At 34.1% G+C, this 11242-nt stretch overlaps 1 long non-coding RNA gene across 2 annotated transcripts; it reads left to right on the top strand.

Moving 5' to 3' along the window:
- Positions 1-1455: 1455 nt before the first annotated feature.
- LOC142618332 (uncharacterized) lies at positions 1456-4274 on the top strand. 2 transcript variants are annotated; one of them, XR_012841261.1, is made up of 4 exons: positions 1468-1519; positions 2114-2213; positions 2325-2473; positions 3694-4274. It is a non-coding gene; the product is annotated as an uncharacterized LOC142618332 (long non-coding RNA). The 2 variants fall into 2 exon arrangements; XR_012841260.1 differs by having other exon boundaries at positions 1456-2213.
- Positions 4275-11242: the final 6968 nt, after the last annotated feature.

Here is an 11242-nt window from a genome sequence, read left to right as displayed (position 1 = left end):
ACACAACTCTCTCTTTCTCTCATCTCATCAATTTTTCTTCCTCTAGCCGCCGATCGCCATTACCGCCGATAAGAACTAGGTTGAGCAAGCCGAGTCGCCGGACGGCCATCGCGAGGAGGTGGCGGTGCTGCGAGGCGTCGATCTTGCTCCGATTCGTTGGTTGTTGTTTTTTTTTTTTTTTTTTTTCTGGTTTTTGGTTGACTGTGGGTGTGGGTCAGTGGGTTTTGATTATTTTGCCGCCGATTGGGTGGGCGATGAATGGGTTTGGGTGTGGGTGAGGCTCGACGGATCGGTGGGTTTGTGAAGGATTTTGTTGAAGGGTGGCTGGCTGGGTGTGTGGCTCGATGAAGAAGACACAGTGAGGGAGACGGAGAAGACGCAACAAGGGAGGGAAAGTGGCTCGCCGGAGAAGATGCAGTGAGGGAGGGAAAGAAATAATAAAAAATGTAAAAAGAAGGAATATTTTATTGAATAAATGTGTAGAATAGATAAACTGATGTGGGTGTTTTGTAAAAGTGGAGGTGTAAAATAGAAAAAGTAGGTTTTGTCGTATAAAATAGACAAAAAATTTAAACGAGCTGATGTGGTTGCTCTTAGACAGTCTTTGTGTATATATATTAAAAGAAAACGGTTAAAGTAAAAAAAAAAAAAAAAAAAGGCTTGCAACTAGAAAAACCTAGCGATGCAAAAGAGAAGGAGAAAAAATACGCTTGCAATACAAAGGAGACAGAGTTCGTACAGCCAGTCATCACGATCCCTTGCCAGACTTAGACCATCAGATCGTCGGAACCGACATCGACAAAGGTACATTTGTTTCTCAATTTTGTAGGTTTGGGTATAAAACGTTACTTTTAATTGAGTTTTTTTTTGTTGGGTAGGATTAGATTTGATTCGTTTTTGTTTTGGGTTTTTGGATTCTCTATCAAAATGTTTGTTTTTCTCAATTTTAGGTATTTTCTTTTGTTTTGTTTTTGTTAGTTTTATTAGATTACATAAATCACTAAAAATATTGATTTTAGTTTAGGTACTTCTGTTTCTAATCTTAAGGAAATCGTTGGGATTAAATAAGTATAGGATAGAATGTTGCATTGATATTTATTTTAGGTTTTTTTGCCGTATGAAAAACTTGATTCCATTATGAAAAAAAAAAAGAAAAAAGCAGATTCAATTTCGCCTCTCCATCCTCCCCCTTCTTCTTTTAGGCAAAATCAAAAGCAAAAGGAAGGCGGGATGGTTATCTCAATCTATGCCAATCTTACTGCTCCTCTTTCAGGTTCTTACATTTTCCACCGTTTCTTATTTTACTAATAATTTCCACTTCTTTACTTTACTCTTTCATATTTCAGGAGGCATATACGCGGGCCAATCTGTGGTAAATAAAATCTATTTTTGATTTTTCCTTCAAATTCTGAGTTTAACTGAATTCTAATTGATATTTTATTGTGGGCAGAGAGTTGTTCCTACGGATATTAACGGTAGGGAAAAAGCGTTCCCCTGGAGTACAATTGATAGTCAATGAGTACATTCAAAAACTCAACCACTATTGCATTGTTGATGATGTTCAACTACGGTCCAATCCTAGAAATGCAAGTTATATACATATATGTCCACTTTTATCTAATCTTGGCCTTCTTTAAGTTTTATCTTTGAAATGAATTTTTGTTTCATATTAATAATCAAATTCTACATTGATTTGTTCATTTATGTGTTGGTATTTTTATGTTATATGCAAAGCAAAAACTGATAATTTGATGTAATTATGGACACACCGAGTGCACATAAATCGTTTGTTCTTACTAAAACAACAACATCAACCAAGCATTAGTCCCAAAATTTTGGGGTTGACTATAGACTAAGAAATATGGACATGGATCACACAGTGATATGTCGATTCTTTAAAAAAATTAAGACATGATACGTTGGGGATACAGTGATTAAATCAATTAATATATTTAGATGTATTTTATTTTTATTTTAAGTACAAGGATTTTGGAGTGTTCATGCTTTTGAGGCTATAGATCTTTAGAGGGTCGGCCATGTATTCTTTTCTACCATTCTAAATTGTTTGTCTTAATTTTTTTTTCTACTTTTGAATTGATGCCATGTGTTATAGTGATGCGAGGGCTCAAGTTGATGATGAAGATACAACAATGATGAACATTATCAGGTCTGATGATTGGGTCACCATTAAAATCATAAACTAGACAATGATGGTGAATTCCTTATCCACATCTCTCATTGTTTAGGTTTTTCTTATTCACTTTCAATTTTAAATAAATTTTTAGTTAAAATTTCGAAGAAACATTCAATGCTTTTTGCAATAGGAATCAACTATGCTGATATGACGAATTAGCTTTGGCGTCATCGGCTCCATCTGATGAATCAATACCTAGCAGCTCTAGAAAGAAGAAGTCCAAGTGATCACTGCCATGTTCATGCAATACAAAAAACACCATTTTTTTTGCCAGAAAGGGTATGATCAATTTGAAAATTTTACATGCTTTTAATACTATTGGAATCGTGGACAGTGTTTCAGGCTTGAAATATGTTTATGAGAAATTCTATTTACATCATGTATAGAAAGTAATTTGTACAAGGAAAAGTTATAAAATAATTGAAATATGTTTATGAGAAATTCTATTTACATCATGTATAGAAAGTAATTTGTACAAGGAAAAGTTATAAAGTAAATGTATAATATATTCCTAAGGAAATTGCAAAGAACAAAGTCAGACATTGGGCGTGATATTAGGGGGCAATCTTTAATGCTTTATCTGTGGTAAATTAGCTCCTTGATTTAAGCATTGAGGCTGAGAATTTGGCTTATGTCTGTTGCCATATTGGAACTGAGGCATGGGCTGCAAGTGTGCTTCATTACTTAATATACATCTTTCTTCTTCTAATTTATATTTGATATTTGAATTGCCAATTATGTTGCTCCTTAAATGTTTTTGAAGTGACGTGGTTATACATTTTTTTTAGATCTTTTATAAGATTCAATCAATTTTGATCTTATTGATGCCCTTCAGACTTCACTGTGAAGCTTAGAAAGATTAATGGGTTTGAGACTTTCTGTCATATTTCTATACTCTCACTGTGTGAAGATCATTAGTAGGACAGAATAACTTACACAAAAAAACCAACAAGAGAGAAGACCAATTATACCAAAAAAATTAACAATTTGAACGAACTTCCTCCCTTCCCTACCTATTTTTTATGTGAATATTTATCTTTCAAGTGGTTTGTTCTTTAAAGTGGAATTAAAAATTCAATGATTGTAGTGTGTGTAAGGGCCACTCTCACTTGATTATTTAGCAAAAAAGAATGTGGGTCTTACTTAACTTTATTCAGTGTGAGTTTAATCTTTGTGCAATTAGGGTCAAGGACTTATCATCTGTGCAAAATGAACAATGTTGTATGTTGAATAGTTGAGATGAAAAATATAGCATTTTTATTTTTATTCAATAATGTCTAATAGTTGCTTCTTATTTTCTCCGGCAATAGATTTAAACAATAATTCAATAAGTGGGGGCACAAGTAACTAAATGGAAACTAAGAGATTTTATTAATCATTCAATTTTTTATTCGGGTGTACCCCTCTGTTGCTACCTTTGGAGGAGAACCAAATATTTTTTTTTTTATTGATCATATTTTATTTGAGAAGATGTCTAATAGAATGTTGTCTTTATGTAGTGCTTTTGGAAGGAGAGAAATGCTAAGAAACAGTGTCTGCAACAACATTGAAATAGATGAAAAATTTTCCTATTCTCAAGCAAATCATGGTCCTCATGGAAGCTTCAAAGTCTAAGAAAGGCAAATGTGGATTGGTGTTTCATTTCAGTGTAAGAATTTGAAGAAGTTCCAATATGTTCATGGGCTGTCAAAGTTGAAAAGTGCATAGGAAGACTACTGCTATATTGTTATCTTTGAGGGTTCTCCCTATCAAAGTCATGAGAGAATTTGTAGAACAAGCTTCTTTATTTTTTATTCTATATTTTTTTTTGGACTTAGGTTTCATGTAAGGTATTGTTTTGTCTAATAGATGTTTGTTGTACTCCCCTTGGCATATTTTTAAATTTTGTACAAATTGTTGAAACATAAACTATATAGGACCTATAATACTTTTCAAAGTTGCTATGTCAAGGCCTTAGGCCTTCACTTGGTATCAATTTGGTGGGCAGCAGGTGTTTGTTGAAAGTTGTGAGTATTGGCACTTGGCAGCTAAGTGGTTTGTAAATGTTGTAAGTGGAACCTAAGTTTAATCAAGCTCCGTGGTCTTCTCTTTTGGTTCTTTGGGCATCTTTTCAAGTCTTAATCCTTTGTTGTCACGCTCTTGCACTTTTGTTCTTAAGAGTTGGTTTGTTTCTGCCTCTCTCTCTATATTGCATTCTGTAGGAATTTTGTTTCATTCCTGATTTCTCTGTCTCCATCTAAATGGTTTTTAGTTTTGATATTTGGCTCAAATGGTTATGATTGGTAGGAATAATTGTATTTGGTGAGTGATTAGTTTCTCAGATCTTATTGTCAAATTAGATGCATTTATATTTTATGGTGATGACCTTAGTATTTCATTTTGAGTTTTGATTCCAGGAATCATGTGGATAAAACAAAGTACTTGAAGTAGTTGAGGTTCGAAGGATATACATGATTCTAAATAGAATTTACCATCTATCAATTTCAATGTCAAGATTCTAAATTGCAAGTATAGGTGCACAAACCAAACTCCGTATGAGTAACAATGATTGTAGTTTGTGAACCAAATATGTTGTGAGAGATTGTAATGGAACTTGAAATCTCACTTTGAAGTTGTACGCTCAATATGACTAACCGCATGTGATTTAGGAACGTCATTTTGTTTGAGAATGTTCTGATTTATGAACCAAGCCGTGCCCTCAGGCTTTAAAGTTTGAACTTTAAACCTTAAGTTTTGACTATTGCTTCTATAAAATGAGCCGGTTGCTAGGTGTTAGTACTCTATATTTATTGTTTTTTATGCTTTGAATGTGTTACATTCATGATTTCATTCATGCCAAGAAGGAGGAGAGACCTTAAAAACTTTGTTCCATCAGTCATTCAAGTGTAGGAAATGTCCAAAACAAAAAAAATGGCAGACCAGAAATGAAAGAGATGGATATTGAAAGCTTATAGAAGTCTTATCAAACTAGCAAGAATGATAACTTTTCATACAAACAGTGTTGTAGTTTTGGACTTTTTGACTATGGATACTTATTTCTCAAACCAGCTATGAGTCTATGACTACAAAAAGTCTAGAGTAGAGACAAAATCTAGGAAAACCTGTACCTAGAATGGCCAAGTCTCTTTGTTGACATTTGTCGAGAATCTTGATTTTAGCATTATTGAGGAAGTCTCTTTATAAATGCCCCATGTTGCAAACTAACCTGAAGGCTATAATTGAAATTTGCTGGTGATCGAAAATCCAACTACCCTAATTGAATGAAAGCATGATTGAGGAAGTTTCATCGCATGAATGACCTTTGCATTAACCATATTTCTCTACAAATTTATCATGTGATTATAAATACTATACCAGCCCATGAATGCTTTGTTGAGTCCTAAAAAAAACATCATGGCTAGGTGCTATTAAATTCAATTGACCCTACAAGCATATATATATATATATATATATATATATATATATATATATATATATATATATATATATATATATATATATATATCATAATATTAAATTAAAAAAAAAAACATACAATGGTTACTTTAGGTAAGCATATCATGGTCTTCAATAATGACCTTTCTTGAAAATATATATATATATCATGATTAAATTTATAATGACTTACCAGCCCCTGAATGCTATGTTGATTTACATAGTACCCATCATGAGGGAGTCTACATGTTCTGTCCCACTTTTCCTACTCCACTCTATACTCCACCAATAAAAACTTGCCACATGTTCCTCTAATTAATTAAATACTACCATTATTGAGTTATTAATACTACCATTATTAATTAATGGTAGTATTTAATTAATTAGGGGAACATATGACAAGTTTTTATTTGTGGAGTATAGAGTAGAGTAGAAAAAATGGGACAGAAGATTTGAACTCATCATGAGGTGGCTCCATTAAGTTCAACTGCTACCATGTACAAGTATCATAATTAACATTAGTACATTTTTTACAACAATTGCAAAACCCTGGATTATGTAAAATAGCCCAAGGTAATAATATGTAATAGTCCTTGCACGTTCTGTTGGGCACCATAATATCCAGTAAGGGTCATCCCATCTGAGCTTAGATTATCCTACAAGAATGAAAGCCCAAGAGAAATTGATCAGTTAAATCAGTGCAGGTAGATGCAGAACTTCTATTGTCCCAAGCAACCCAAAAAATGCACAACTCTTTTCACTTCTTTGCGATCACAACTATGTATTTAGCCCCATTTCCAACAAGATTTGAAATTTTATATTTAGAATTTGAATAAATTTGCAGCACTTGGTATTCCTGATATAGAATGGGTCACATTTGATGCAATTTGTAATATCATTTTTATTATGATCCTAAAACATTCTATTTAAGCATTGCAATTAGATCGTAACCAGAATGAAGATTAGAAAAACCATCTGTTGTAGGCTATCTCGTGGCTCAACAAGTAGAACATCTGGCTCTGCTGGTACCTAGAATTAGTATATAAAGGCATTATTCAAATACTATAGCTCTCTTCAAAGCTTCTACTAGTTCCTGAAAAGAAATACTATAGCTCTCTTCAGATAATGATTATTACTAATTTAATAATGCAAGTAAAGAAATACTATAGCTCTCTTCAGATAATGATTATTACTGATTTATTACTTTTAGCATTATTAGTCATAGGTTATTATTATTAATTTAGATATGTTATTCTTGTAGGTTCCTATTACTTGGTTGATTTAGGGTACCCCATTGGTGCATCGTTTCTTCCACCATATAAGGCCACCTGATATCATGCCCAAGAATTCAGGAGGAGTAGTAGGCAACCGACATCGGGGAAAGAGTTGTTTAACTATAGACACTCTTCATTGCACATGGTAATTGAGAAGGCTTTTGGAGTCCTAAAGGCTCACTTTCCCATCTTGATTTGCATGGCAAACTATAAGCAATATCGTCAATGTTTGGTTGTTTCTACGTGTTGTGCATTACATAATTTTATACACATCAATAATCGAAGAGATGTAATATTTAACACATGGGAGAACCTTGCACTACAAAAAAATAGGGCTATCCCAGCGTTTGCAAAACCGCTGGGATAGGCCCAGAAAGCACCGGAATAGGGTCAAAATGCCTATCTCGGCGTTTTTTTCCTGGCGCTTCAAACTGCCGCGCAGTGACAGTCGGTATAGAGTCGCCAGACTTGTACCAGTGTTTTTCAAAAGCGCCGAGATAGGTCCCGACACTTTTCAAACCCTGTTCCGACATTTTTATTTGTGCTGAGACAACCCTTACCAATAGATTTGAAGACTTGTACCGGTGGATTTTAGGGCCTATACTGGCGCTTTTTTTATTATTAAAAAGCTTTGGTATAGGTCTATCTATACCAGCGGTTTTATAACCGCCCCTATAGGGTATTTACGGAAATATGAATACAACTTATACCAGCGCTTTTACAAGCGCCACAATAGGTTCTTCCTATACTAGCGCTTTGAGAACCGCCGTTATAGGGCACATGCCTATACCCTATTTCAGTGGTTTTTAAACCGCCGTAATAGGTCATTTTTTAAATATTTTTTTATTTAATTTTTTTAGCACCTGTAATGTACCTACAATACATATTTTATAGCAACTGTAATGAACTACAATTCATATTCTCCAATAGCAAATTCAATACCACATTAAACCAACAAAGTAAATATATTGAATTACACTATATCAATAATTACATCACAAATGTCTAGAATGTTATACACAAAATAATACATCCCAAGTGTCTAGAATGTTCTGAACAAAATAATACATTCTACACAACTATGTAGAATATCCTGCACAAAAGAATACATTCTAACTATATAGAATGTCCTGCACAAAAGAATACATTCCAATTGTCTAGAATGTTATAAGAAAGTTTCCAAATATGATGTGTATATATATCAAAGTTTGAAACTTTATTATAAATATCAAAATGTCACAGTAAATACTCCAAAATAGGGCCCAAAGTACCGCCTACTACGTATCATCGAATGATAAGCGCTGAGCACCGAGAGACTGGATATCCACTGCAGAATCACCGTCACCGTCACCATCCTACGAATTAAGAAACACACAATGAATTAGTATACTAAACAACAAAGTTAGTAGCTGAATGATACAATATCACTAGTATTACTGCCAAGTGCCACATTAGCAATTAAAACACACTCAAAATTTGAGATTTCAGTTAAACATTCGAACATTCTGTTCCTTCAAAAACTGTCAAATTTATTTCCCTTCAAATGGCCCATAAAAGACAAGCGAGAGTAGCTCCCCACAAAGTAAAACAAGCCTTTTTACCACAAAGTCTCAACACTCACATAAGCGGATTGGTAGCACTACTAAAAGTAGTTCATCCGAAATAAAGTCAAAGCGCAATCAAATTTGGCCTAATGACTATTGCCTACACAAAGGACAACACCAAAACCCCTCTCTGAGATGCCACATAAGGATTTTCCAACCCATGGCTTACAATGCCAGCCATTTGGATCCACATAAAGCCCTCTCTCCAAGCCTTGTATACAATATCTCAACTAAGGATTACATCACCTTCTTGTGCCTTTTGGAATCCCAAATCCTAATAGAACTCTCTCTCAGTCTCTCTCCTAAATCCTAACCATTTCTCTCTCTATCAAATGAACTGAATTTTAGTCACTTTAATGGTAAGTTAGCAAATACATTAATTTGGCACATGTGTAATGTTTAGGTAGTAAATTGGTCAAAATAAAAATTTAAAAGGTGTGACAATCACTATCCCAAAGTTCATGGGCTTTCTTGGTATTTTTCCATATCATTTGAGTTTTAGTCTCTTTGTGAAGGATTTTCTTTTTGTATCCTTATAAGTTAGCCTAAGCAGCCAAAATGTTTTAAAAAGGCCCATTGTTGAAAATGGAGATTGTTTTTTTACCCAAATGGAAGTAATGTTTTGGGCCAAGATATTGTACTGTGCTTTTAACATCAATTTGGCAAGTGTAATGTTAAGGAAGTAAATTGGCCAAAATAAAAATATAAAGTGTGTGATAATCACTATCCTAAAGTTCATGGGCTCTCTTGATATTTTTCCATATCATTTGAGTTTTAGACTCTTTGCAAAGGATTTTCTTTTGGCAGCCTTAAAAACGCCCATTGTTGAAAATAGAGATTGGTTTTTTACCCAAATGGAAGTAATGTTTTGGGGCAAGATATTGGACTGTGCTTTTGACAGTCAAGGACTGAAGATGTTGGCTAATATTTATTGAGCACTTTACTAATGCTAATCCGTGGGGGTGGCCAGAAAACAAGAGTTGATGGGGATAGTCTCTTACTACTCCACCAGATCCATATATCCTACGGATCAATGAAGACTGGGAAGATCAAAGTAAGAAAGCCCTTTTTTTTGTTAAAATCCATTGCCCAACAAGTATTTGGGGCTGAAGAAACCTGATAGAGTTTTAATTAAGGCCCTTTAGGAATGTCTTGGAACAAATTATTTTAACAATGGCAAGCTTAAACTTAAGGCCCTAATAATAGAGATTATGTACAAACTAGAAACAATGGGAATTTTCTTGAGTCGAGTGCAAGTTTCAAAAGGAGGCATGTGAGAGAGATGTCTGATGTGGCGAAGAGAGCAATGGGTGAGTTCAGGGATGATATGACTGACCGCATGTGGGAGGAGTACGTGCAAGGTCGAGGTTGATGGCCGGCATGTATAAGGATTCACCACTTTTTGTTGGGACTTTTGTATAAAGTTATTACCTCCACCTATGGCTTTTTGTTGGGACTTTCGTATAAAGTTAGGCACTGTGACTAAAAGTCACTTAGCATGATACATGATGCATTCTTTTGGACATTATGAATTTTTTGTAAATTTACATTAACTGTGGACATGCTTACATGTAATGGCTTAATGTCAATAACCTATTGACATTTCTAATGTAATTCCTTTTGGAAATGTAAAAATAGGTGTATCTAATACCTATTGGTGATGTAAGTACAAATGGATATGCTTATATGCAACTGTATGTAATACCTTTTCACAATGAAGTATTTATCAACGACCATATAATTGTGTTTGCGATATGGTTACAAGTGGAAAATTATATATTCTTGTGATATTACAGGTGTACATGCTTACAGGTGGACAATTATATATTCTTGTGATATTATAGGTGGACATGCTCATATTCTTGTGATATTGTGTATGTGATATGCTAATATAATGGATTTGATATACCACCCTCTTTTCTTAAGAAGATTGGAGTTAATACTAACATGGAATATTAGTATTATGGAATATAATGGATTTGATATGCCACAGTTTCAGAGTTAATACTATTACTCATTCCCCTTAGTCATTCATCCAAGAAAAATAAAATACATTCCCCTCAGTAGTTAGTTTTAGGGGTCCATTTTGGCGTACCACAAGTAATATAATTACAATTAAAATGCCCATAGTTTACAAGTCCATTTTGAATAAAGTTGAACACTCTCAACATATAATAGAAGTACAATGTCATACATATCATAAATTTTTATACTTACAATACAAAAGAAAACATGAAGTTGTACAATTACAATACAAACGATCTCCAATGTAATAATACAAGTCTGTCTTATTACGCACATAACCAACTCATTCAAGCAAACACCTTTGCCTGATTCTAACTTCCCATGACAAAATAAGTAGTACTCCAAACATCACCCATGATATTACTAGAGCTATCTTGAACTTCTCTACTTTCTCTTCGAAAATCTTGCACACAACCTTGGCTCTTTTAGCCTTTCGTTTTGCAGCTTGCTCCCATTCCAATGCTGCTTCTCCCATAGCACGTGCTTGCTTCAACTCTTTATTAGCAGCTTCTGCCTCATGCTCCAATTGCCTAAATTTTGCTATAACAATAGGTGTTGTTGTGCCACGCGTATAAGTGTTGGTGTCCAACCATTTGAAGAACTTACATGCACACTCATCATCCTAAACAATAATATAAAGCACTTAAATAGCGATACAACGAATTGGTGACTTAAGGCACAAAAAAAAAGTTCTACTAATACTAGATGTG

The sequence above is a fragment of the Castanea sativa genome, chromosome 12 (assembly GCF_040712315.1).
Source record: "Castanea sativa cultivar Marrone di Chiusa Pesio chromosome 12, ASM4071231v1".
NCBI classification, from domain to species: Eukaryota; Viridiplantae; Streptophyta; class Magnoliopsida; order Fagales; family Fagaceae; genus Castanea; species Castanea sativa.
Note: the sequence above shows the minus strand (reverse complement) of the source record. Positions and strands in the feature narration are given on the sequence as shown.